Raw genomic sequence first — 11,210 nt, forward strand, 5'->3', positions numbered from 1 at the left:
AACTCTCGCTGGAGGGGGGATGTTGTACCTTCAGAACATTGGAACTTTTATGAATAAGTTTGAGTAGAATTTTTACTAGAATTCTGTCTTGGTGCTGTTTGCAATACTGGTTGAAGGGCTGTATTAACGAACAATGTGATTCGGAATTAAACAAGGAATCTTTATGTTGAACAATCTTTGTGGTAGTAATTAGGTCACACAAGGAAGTGTGAGTGTGGGGGTGGAAAGTGGGGGCTTGGCTCAGGTTGCCAATGCCTACGAGATGGGTGGTCCCGATTGGTCGGGAACTCTCTGCCCCATTGTGCTTACTTCGATATTAGTAATACTCATTGCCCCTAGGGCGGTGAAATCTCGAGTGTATGTGCCTCTGAAACATGGGGAAAAAGGCGCTTGGGGTTTCTCTCCTCTTGGAAGGTGGGTCTTAGGATCGCTACATAGTTCAAGTACGCTTCCCCTGCGAGGTGGAGCTAGATCTCCCTGCTAGTAGGCTCGAACTCAACTCACTTTGTGATGAGAGATCGTCCACTAGTCGAACCCTGAACCATTTTGTTTGCTTCTGCAATATATCTAGTGGCCACCGAATTCACCATCAGATCCGCCATTGGAAACGGCGAGGTGGGGACCTCACAGGTAGTACGAAAGTGTCTCTTAGGTCAGTCTATTTCTTAGTTGAATCCACCTCAAGAAAACCAGACTCTTCTCTACGAACAGTGGCGTTGCGATCCTCCATGATTATCTTGAACCATTGCACGTGGAACAAGTCGACAAAAAATCCTATAATTGATCCTCAAAATCTCTTGTAGCGTGCCGAAGTAAGTGAGTTCCGCCACCACAGGATCTGCATCAGAGGACCGTCGTCGACTAGACTGCTCAAATTTTTCCATGATTCCACAATCTTGAATAAAACTCTTTTTGTCAATCCGCTCCACCTGAAAATGTTGACCTTTACACCATGCTGCTGTGTATGACTTATACTACAACCAACAAATATTATGAGTGGCCGTTCAAACATCTAGAAAGTAACTAGTCATACATTGCAGACTTACCTTGGCCGCGCAACCCCGAGAGTACTCCCACTCTTCCTCAGTCACTTCTTCACCTCAGTGTTGTTCTCATTTCAATTGGTTGTGCAACCATCTTAAGCTCATGAATGCTGGTAGACTCTCAAGACCCCGTCAGATAGTGCATCGGTGGTCGTCTTCCCCGTCTCCACTCGATTCGTGCCCTTTGTTGCTCTTGCTTTGCATCCTCATATTGTGAAATCCACTTCTGCATGACTGGATTGTGAAGCATGCAAAATGGGTTGATTTTAGCCTCTAGATCTTCCATTATCTTCTTCTCAACACCGAGATTGCACATGACAATACCAGATATGCGCTCATCATCTATGGTTTGCCATAGAGAGTCCTGGGATTTATCAAATTCGTCTAGCCACTCTCCAATGTACACTAGGGACTCTGATACCAGCCAACCTTCTGCCATGCTACCCTCCGTACGTGCGTTCTAACGCACATATCCCTTGAGCGTTTTCATGAAACGTTCTAAAAAGAACATCCATCTGGAATGTATTGTGCTAGCTATTTCCACCTCATCAACTATGTGAACAAGAAGATGCACCTGAATGGTTAGCATGGTAGTAGGAAAATGTTTCTCAAACATGCACACAACCTCCGCAGCGTTTAGTTTGGCGAATGGTATGGAGTCTACGTTGATCTGCTTTTGTGAGATCCATTGCACCAACTTCGCAAGTTTGTAGACTGTGTTACGGACGTCAAAAGACAAACATCCCTGAATGGCAACCGATAAAATAAACTGCAAAACACGTGCAACAATGATATTAAAGTCCACACACGAATTTGTTACACAATGTCCCACTATGATATATTCCACTATGAACATACCTGACACATTTTATGGCAATCGTGTCACTTCAAACCGGTAAGCTTTCCTTCTTTAGTAAAACACGTTCGGAGCGAGTGCATTACGCCAGTGGGGGTCCACAAAGATCAAATGGTCTCTTGTGAAAATCCATGGTGCTTTAGGGAGTTTTATCGATCCATCGAACGCTATTTCAGCCAATATTGCTCCATACGATGCACATATCTAAGGTCAACTCTGGCTCCCAAAGTATCTTTCTTGCCGGTCAGATGATCCCATAGTAGATCACCCACATTCTTGAATATGTGCATTGGATCGAGCAAGTGATTGATCATGAGTCGGGGCCAATATGGTAACTCGTACCATAGAGATAGTCTCTTCATCCCTGGGGGCAATCCATCATCACACATCTCCTTCTGCTCTAACCATGCTTGTGCATACATCCTGAGTGGCTCTCTTCCCAAAAAGCCGTCGCGTAACACATGATTCTCTGGAAGATACGCTTGATGACCTTCATAGATTTGCTTCTTCAATGAGGGCACCCTACGTGCATTCAGTCTAGGTCCACATGTGACACATGCTCTGTACCCATTTATTTGAAGCCCTGCATGTATACACATGATAATAGACCAGCTTGAGAAAAACCAAGATTTACAGTGTCTGAGTGAGGAGTGTAAATAGATCACCTGAGCATTCTGTTAGTCCGACATAGTCATGCATGGTCCACATTAGAATGCCTCTCATCAAATCATTCTGTCGACCTGTGTGTCAGCTCATATCGACCACTTCTATGCCAGTCCACAATTATTGTAGCTCTTCCTATAGTGGACAAAGATACACATCCATATTCCTCACTTTATATCGCCCCGGCACAATCAAGCTTAGCCATAGGTGCCCCTTCTTCGTAGTCAACCACGGGGGAATGTTGTAGTTGACGATGACAACGGGCCATACACTCTAAAATGTTGATCTTTGACCAAATGGATTTACGCCATCCATAGCCAGGCCTAAGCGCAAATTTCGAGCTTTCCCAAAAAAATCCGACCATGTTCTATCTATATGTTTCCAGGTTGCACAATTTGCAGGAATCTGTAGCACACCATCCAAAGATTTATTCTCCTCATACCATGATGCTAGGGCGGCCATGGACTTACATTCGAAGAAATGCTTGATGCGAGGAAGTAGAGGAAAATGTCGCAAAACCTTTTGCGGAATTTTTGTTCCGTGGATTTCTACTCGATATCTCTCCGAATCACATTTCGGACACTTCTCCATGTCTATGTATTCCCCTCTGAAAAGAATGCTATCATTAGGACAAGCGTGGATCGAATTGTAATCCATCCCCAAGTTTCGCAAAATCTTTCTTACTTCCTCTCGGGAATCTGACATCACATTATCAGCTGGTAGTATGTGCTCTTTGAGCAATCTACACACCATAAAAATACGGTACAATGGTGTAAAAATCTATCAGATCATTATACATTTAGAGTTTTTTTAAAGTAAACTAATTGTAATAGATCACCTGAAAAGTGCTATGACACTAGTGTCACTCCATCCAAACTTTGCCTGCATGTTGAGAAGAACCAGGAGCGCTTTCAATCTAAACACACATGCTCCATTATACAATGGCGTATCGGCTTTAGTTTTCATATCATCATAGATAAGCCTTTCTGAGTCCATGATCGTCTCGATCATTTCATCAATCTCGGGCTCAAACATTGCCTCGTTGGGAATGTGGTCTTTATGATCATCCCCCGAGCTGTCAAAGGCTACATCTTGTGGCCTTACATATGCTGCTTGAACAAAGCGCTAGCGAAAAGGTCTATTGGGTTGTAATATTGCTGCATGTTGACCAGCGTCAGCGTCCGACGAGTTATAACTGGCAACAACTCGATCTATAATAGATGGATTGAACTTGCCAAATTCTCAAACGTGCTGCAAAGAAACGCGTCTTGTCCGTCGCACATCATGCTTGCATTGATTACAAGGACATAAGATCCTCATTGAAAGATAGGTATTTCGGTTGGACGGCCCCACATCGTCGTCACTATTCATAATGAGGGCAAAAATCTATTGGCATTCTTCGTCTTTTATCTCTCTCTCTCTCTCTCTTTGTTCACACTGTAAACTACCTCACATTCTCTAGTCATGTCCAATCTCCACACACCTCGGTCTAGAGGTGCACGGAGATCAGAACCACCGGGTTATAATATTTTCTTTATTGGTCAATGCCTATATTTGTGGGTACAAGAAATCTACACACCCACGTCTACATGATACTGCATGTAGTGGAAAAAACCCCTTTGCCTCTTCTCTAGCTGTAGCATTTCACAGCATCTTAACATATTTTCACAGTAGATCTTTGTTTGTAGCATGCACGTACGCCATTCTTGCAATGTAGCTGATGTATGCTCAAGGCACTTAATTCTTACTCTAGATTTGATGGGATGTGGTGTGTGTGTGTCTGTGTGTGTGTGTGTGTGTGTGACCCTTGGAATCGTCATCTTGCATCACTAATTTCTGTGTAGGCTCAATTTGCTCTTCCATTAGCTGATCATGATGGCTTATTGTATGGTAACAGCAGTCGAACATGCAGGTGGAATTGCTAGTCCGCATGGACTATAGAGGCTGTGAGCGCAAGAAAGTTTCTCGCCATTTCTGACAAGCATCGGCGGCTCTCTGAGTTGCGCGTACATGAAAATCTAAATCTAACCTTATCTTAAACGATAGAAAGAAGAAAACGGTATAACCTTTCTATCACCCAAGTGTGGTAGATTGGTTATACCATTTCCCTCTTCAATAATAGGTAAATAACGTAAATAAACCTAAATCTAATCTAATATAACGTAAATCTAAATCTAACGTAAATAAACCTAAATTAATAAACCTAATCTAATCTAATATAACGTAAATCTAAATCTAACGTAAATAAACCTAAATCTAATCAAACGTAAATCTAACTAAAAATAAACCTAAATCTAATCTAATTTAACTTAAATAAACCTAAATCTTATTTAACGTACGTCTACATCTAACTTAATCTTTAACGTCTTTTGGGATAGTGACGTTAAAACTCTCTTCTTATTGTGTGTGTGTGTGTGTGTGGGGGGGGGGGGGGTGTGCCAATAAAAACAGAAAAATGGTATAACCTTTCTATCACCCAAGTGTGGTAGATTCCTTATGCCATTTCCTTCTTGAATAACAGGTCTTGAGTGCAACTCCTCGTTGGCTAGATATTTAGGTCTCTTTAATTAGTTTCCTACGACGTTAAATTAAACTCTCTTCTTCTCGGGTGTGTGGGTGTGGGTGTGGGTGTGGGTGTGTGTGCATGCCAATAAAAAAAGGAGAAAAATGGTATAACTTTTCTATCACCAAAGTGTGATAGATTGGTTATGCCATTTTCCTCATGAATAACAGGTCTTGTGTTCAACTCCTGTCGACTAGATCTTTAAGGTCTCTTGGGATAGTTTCCTACGATGTTAGGACTCTCTTCTTCTTCTTCTTCTCTCTCTCTCTCTCTCTCTCTCTCTCTCTCTCTCTCTCTCTCTCTCTCAATGTGTGTGTACATTCTTTGTTTATGCATGTGTGTGTGCGTTTTTGGTTTATGCATGCTCTCTCTCTCTTTTCCTCTCTCAATGTGTGTGTGCATTCTTTGTTTATTCATGTGTGTTTGTGCATTTTTTTGTTTATGCTGGTGCTCTCTCTCTCTCTCTCTCTCTCTCTCTCTCTCTCTCTCTCTCTCTCTCTCTCTCTCTATTTCAAAAACACAATGTGTGTGTGTGTATGAGAGATAGGGAGAGAGAAAGAGGGGAAGGGAACATGAGAGTGAGGAGAGGGAAGGACCATACCTGGCTCTCCTTCCACTCCTCGTGTGTGTGTGTGTGTGTGTGGAGAAGAAAGAGAGAGAGAGAGGGAGAGCGCGCGTTACCTTGCTTGCTTGAGCGCGCGCCAAAAACTCAGATCTGAGATCTGAGTTTTCGGACTCTCTCAGTTATTTTTTAAAGCACTGACGGCGTCGCTATAGGCGTCTCTATAAGCATTGCTATGCTATAAGTAACATAGTGACGCCTATAGCGGCGCTGTGGTTTTTCACATTTGAGCGTCGCAGTACGAGTGTCACTACTATTATGTACCTCTTGTAGAGAAATTTGATCAAACTCACCTAGCCTCTTCTTTGGAAGTTGAAGCGCACAAGGCTAGGAAGTGATTGCAACAAGCTCTTTTGGAATAAGTAGAAGCCATGCCCAAAGAAGAAATGATTGGCGAGCTCGTCCAACATGAGGTCACAATCCAAATGAGCAAGCTTCTTTCCACCCCATCAAAGTTCCCTCAAGATAAAAAGAATCTCCCTTTCTTAAGAATTTCCAAACCACCACCTTTAGATATAAAGGCCAAGACGTATTTGGATAAAAGTTCTCATCATCCTTTAAAAAATCTAGAATCTCTCTCCCTCCAACTTCTAAGGTTCCTTCCAAACCTTGTAATTTTTCATTTGATACCAATGTTAAAAACCCTTCTCCTTCCCAATCGGCTCCGTTTCATGAAAGACCCTATCCTCTTTGCACCTCTCTCCCCAATTTCTCCCCTTGCTCAAACTACCCCATGTATGAGCCCTCCCTTAATACCCCTGTTACCTAACCTCCCCTAATTTATCCCCATTGAACTTATCAATTTTTTATTTTTTTTAAACCCTCTCTTTTATCCCTTTCACATTCCTAACCATCCTTGGTTTCTCCTTTGCCTTCCCTAGCCCTTGGCGCATGTTTTAAATACCTTTCCTCCATCCTAGAGTCCCTACTCTTTTCCTTTCCTAGTCCATCTTCTTTTCGCATTCAACCATCTTTGGCTAGAACTCTCCAATCAATTAAGAAAGATAAAGACACAATCATTAAACCTACAGATAGGAACCTTGGACCCATTATCCTTTCTAAATCTTGGTACCTTCAAGAAGCATCTCACCACCTCTCGGACCCCCTTACCTATGCTCTTATATCCTTGGCACCCCTCAATTTTGTGCAATTCCTCCTTTCTTCCATCTCTTGATTCCCCACCCTTCCCATCGAGGAGAAACAAACCATTTTAGCACCTCTCAAAGGTAACCCTAAACCTTGTCTTTCTTCCTTCTTTCCATAATGTATAAACCTAATCTTATGGGTCTCCCTATTTGATCTTACAGAGGCTATATTTTGAATAATACCTCCAAGTGGCTTCATTCACAACTTTACCCTATTCTTATTTCCAAAATGCAGCACCTTAGGGATTCACACTCTCTTATTATGGACATTTTATTTCTCCCCCTTCCACCACATAGAATCCTCTTTACTTTTAATTTGTGTTAACGGATTGACTGAATGGGTGTCCACCTGGTCGGACATGTAGCGAGACACCACATTTGTACTCTATGTAAATCCTGATTTCAAACTCTGCAGACCTTTTCCTTGAGCTGTAATTCATCAATATACATTTGTGAGCGTTTAAGGTGAGAGACTCTTCAGCGAGTATGCCACCTAATGCTTTACACTTTAGCAGCTCTGGAGAATCATTCTTGGAGAACTATGCGTGAGAAACTCTAAGAATCGATGGCCTTAGATGGCTCAGGCTAGTGCCAAAGACAACTATCTCTACCCGTGGAGACATTGCGCAAACCTCCAGTAGGCATTGCTAACTTATCAACATGATAAGCCGTCTGCAAAGCATTTTAATTGATATTAACACTTGTAGTAAGAAATACTAAAAATTCTACCAACTTCAGATTTATTTACCTCAGTTTCTTCATCCCTCTCTTCAAGATTTTTCTTTGTAAGATCGATGCTAGATCAATCATCTCTACCAATTTCAATCAGTGGTTTGTGTGGATAAAAAGCGCTCTCTGGTACGCTTACGTAGAAAGAGGCACATGATTTTATTTCCACTAGTGTACTTGCTAATGTTTGCACCAACTGTTGTTCGTTTTCACTGGGGAGTAAAGAGAGGCTTGCTGAGAGATATTGGTCTTCGAAATCAATTTGAAAATTGACTTTCTCTTCCTTCCAACTGGGATCCTTCATGCTTGCAAAGAAAAAAGCACTTCAAGCGACTCATCTTCTCTGAGTCCTAACGTTTTGGCAATGTTGTCAAGGAACAGAAGCTGACGATCATCCACCACCACTGGACGCAAAGTGAGAATTTGGAGGTCCAGGATCTCTTCCAACACCTCATCTCCCTCTATCATTGGACCTTCCTCCTTAGTGGCGCTGGGATCTTGCATGAGTACGAGTGCCATAGATGCTTCGGCCTGCTCATCTATCTCTTTGATAACTTCATTTGATTCCTCCACAATGGTCACAGGAGGTCTTTGGTTGACTTTTTTCTTTGATTTTCCCTTGTCCATGCCCTCAAGCACAAGTAATACCAGAACCATGTCCCATGAAATAAATTGGGTGCCTATGCAGCCCATGCCCAAATCCATGAGATCATCCTCATCCTCTATCTTGAATTCCCGTTCAGTGAGGCCTTTAATAAACCTCAACAAGAGAAACCAGAAGTTTTTGTAAGCCACATAGAGATGATTCAAGAAATCCATTGGCAACCACGCCGTGTTGGATTGCTCAAAGATTATGGCATATTCCTCCATGTGCCCCACCATGTAGTCAAGAAAGCTCCTGAATGCCTCTGCATGAAGGTTGGCACTGGCCTGCACGTCAATTGTCTCCTCGAACACACTGAGTAGTTCATGTGCTTGATCTGCAAGTCCTACCTTCTCTATTTGTGTGACAAGTGCATCAGTAGATGTTGCCATGGGTTCGTTCGCGAAGAAGATGCGAAGAGAGCTTAGAGCTAGAGTTTTGTCAATGTGAGAAATGAAGTTTAAAAACTAGAAAGTCACTTATATACCCAAAGTCAATTTTTTAAAAGCACCTAAATAAATACCAAAATAACTTAAAACTTTAATTTTAAACAAAATCACGCGACAAAGCTTTGAAAGACACCAACATTGAAAACATTTGTGCTGCACAACAAATAAATTGCACGTTTCAATCGAAAACTTGAACAAACTGAGAATAAACAAGTATGCGCAGAAATGAGATTCAAAACATCGTATGTATTAATGTGGACAAAATCCATGTCGGCTACAAGCTTTTACAAAAATACATCGCGTAAATGAAATGTTCTCACACAAAAAGCTCTTCTCTTTCTTGGAGCGAACAATCTTTTCATTGATTACAAAGAGATATTGCTTGGGCTAGGTAAATTTGAGATTAAGATACTCGCGAAGGTGACTAAGATGCCAGTCATTGTTCACTGTAATGTGGTGCACTGCATCGTCGTGGAGATGTATTTGTAGGTCAATTGATTCTCTAACAGAATCCTCAGAGTCTAGTGCCTCCCATTCTCCCATCGTCAGCTTCCATCTTCTATAGGGAAAGACCATCGACAAGCTTCGCTTCACAATATGGTATCTGAACACCACCTTGTCAGCAACTACAGAGCACTTGATTCTGTCTCCCTGGTGGTTGACCACCTTAGTTTCCCATCCAGCTGCAAGAAACCCGTTGATAACACTTCCCCCTTTGCAAGTCGACATTGTTGGTGTCCTGTGAACACTTTGAAGTCGAAATATAAACACAAACACATGAAGAGACAAAAACCATGTCACCTTGGCTTTATGTGAGCCATAGTTGCACTTCATTGCTGCAAGAAACCCGTTGATCACACTTCCCCCTTTGCAAGTTGACATTGTTGGTGTCCTGTGAACACTTTGAAGTCGAAATATAAACACAAACACATGAAGAGACAAAAACCATGTCACCTTGGCTTTATGGGAGCCATAGGTGCACTTCATTGTTGCTTGCACATCCACCTCGATGGTTGTTGCGATCAAGGCACTGTCTGGCTTAGGCCATTCTAAACTCTCCAAGGTTGGCGAGTGAACCAGAGATAGATTACCATATCCATTTCACCTAGGTGTGACATAAGTATAATCATACAAAAAGATGTCACATGAGGCAAGCTCAGAGGACTGACAAGCAGCATAGAGCAATTTTCCAAGCTCAGTGTGGATAGCCTCAAAAGTTCCAGTGAAGGACTCTATTGGCTCCCACTCCACAAAATCGGATGGAAAAACATCTGTAAACATGAACAAAAATCAATGGAAATCTTACAGTCATCAAAAGCAACACACAAGGCAAAAATACTAAATAGATAACCGAAAAACTTGCAAGAGGAGTAAAAATTACAATTTGCAGCAAACCTCGATGGAGCCACTACTATCTCTAGCTTCATTTGTGAAGCAACATACACATGCTGCACCTTTGCAAGCATCTTGTCATCTTGTGTTTGCTTGAACTCCATGATTCTTCGCTTCCAATGGTGTGCTCGAGAAGGCATGTGTCTCCTTGAGACCTTGTGTGCACCTCTTGAGCTGGGAAGCATTGTCACCCACATCATTCATTTTAACTCCATCATCACCCAATATCCATTGTCGTCTTGTACATTGCTGCATGAAATGGAGTCAATGACACTCCTAGGTCATCGAGTACCTGATGATGCCATGGGAAATAGTGGCACAACCTGCACACAAACACTTATGATTAGACTGCACATCCATGTTCTCAGCTGTATAAAGAGCAAGAATCTTGATGGTACACAAAGGTGAAGGATGCCACTTACTACTATACTGTTGCACCTGCTTGTTGGCTTAATATGGAAGAAATGTTGCAAAGCTTGAGAGTTAAGTAGATTCTCTCTAGAGAGCTTAATGGAGAAGGAGCAAGAAATCTATTGAGGAAAGAAAGAGGGATGATGTAGGAGAAGGATATGCTGTATACTTTAGCTTTAGCTAGAGGTGTTTAGTGAAGCCCATGGACTAATGGAGAACCTCAGTTTGAGGAGAATGCATCTCTCAAGAATGCAGTAAGCTTGAGGAGGGAAAGGAGGTTCAAACTTCTGATGTAGAGCTTTTGGGAGGGAAAACTGAAAGGAAGGAAAGAGAAACAAGGTGAAGTGAAGAGAAGTGAGAGATAGTATAGTAGAGAGAGAGAGGGAGGGAATGATCAGCACGTTTTTGGAGGGGATCCCTTTTAGGAGGGGAGGGGGGGGGGGACTGGTAGCCAGTAGAGAGAGAAAGGATTGGTTTTTACTCAACTATTTAGAGAAAATTTCATTTTTTGAATTTATAATAGATTTTCTCTTTGTATTTCATAAAAGAGTACAAGTTTGACCACTTACTTTTAGGCCCTTCCATACCCACCATCAGTCCACATGGCATCCACCCATTTGCCCCTTCCATAATCTCCTTTTTAATCCCATGGCAAATAAAGAGGCCCCTTAGACCCCATTCCCTTCCTAATGAT

General features: G+C 42.0%; 1 pseudogene; it reads right to left on the reverse strand.

The window, feature by feature from the left end:
* Positions 1 to 1,164: 1,164 nt before the first annotated feature.
* On the reverse strand, positions 1,165 to 2,498 carry LOC147430713 (uncharacterized; annotated as a pseudogene).
* Positions 2,499 to 11,210: the final 8,712 nt, after the last annotated feature.

This window comes from Adiantum capillus-veneris, chromosome 21 (assembly GCF_014529385.1).
Source record: "Adiantum capillus-veneris isolate H3 chromosome 21, ASM1452938v2, whole genome shotgun sequence".
NCBI lineage: Eukaryota > Viridiplantae > Streptophyta > Polypodiopsida > Polypodiales > Pteridaceae > Adiantum > Adiantum capillus-veneris.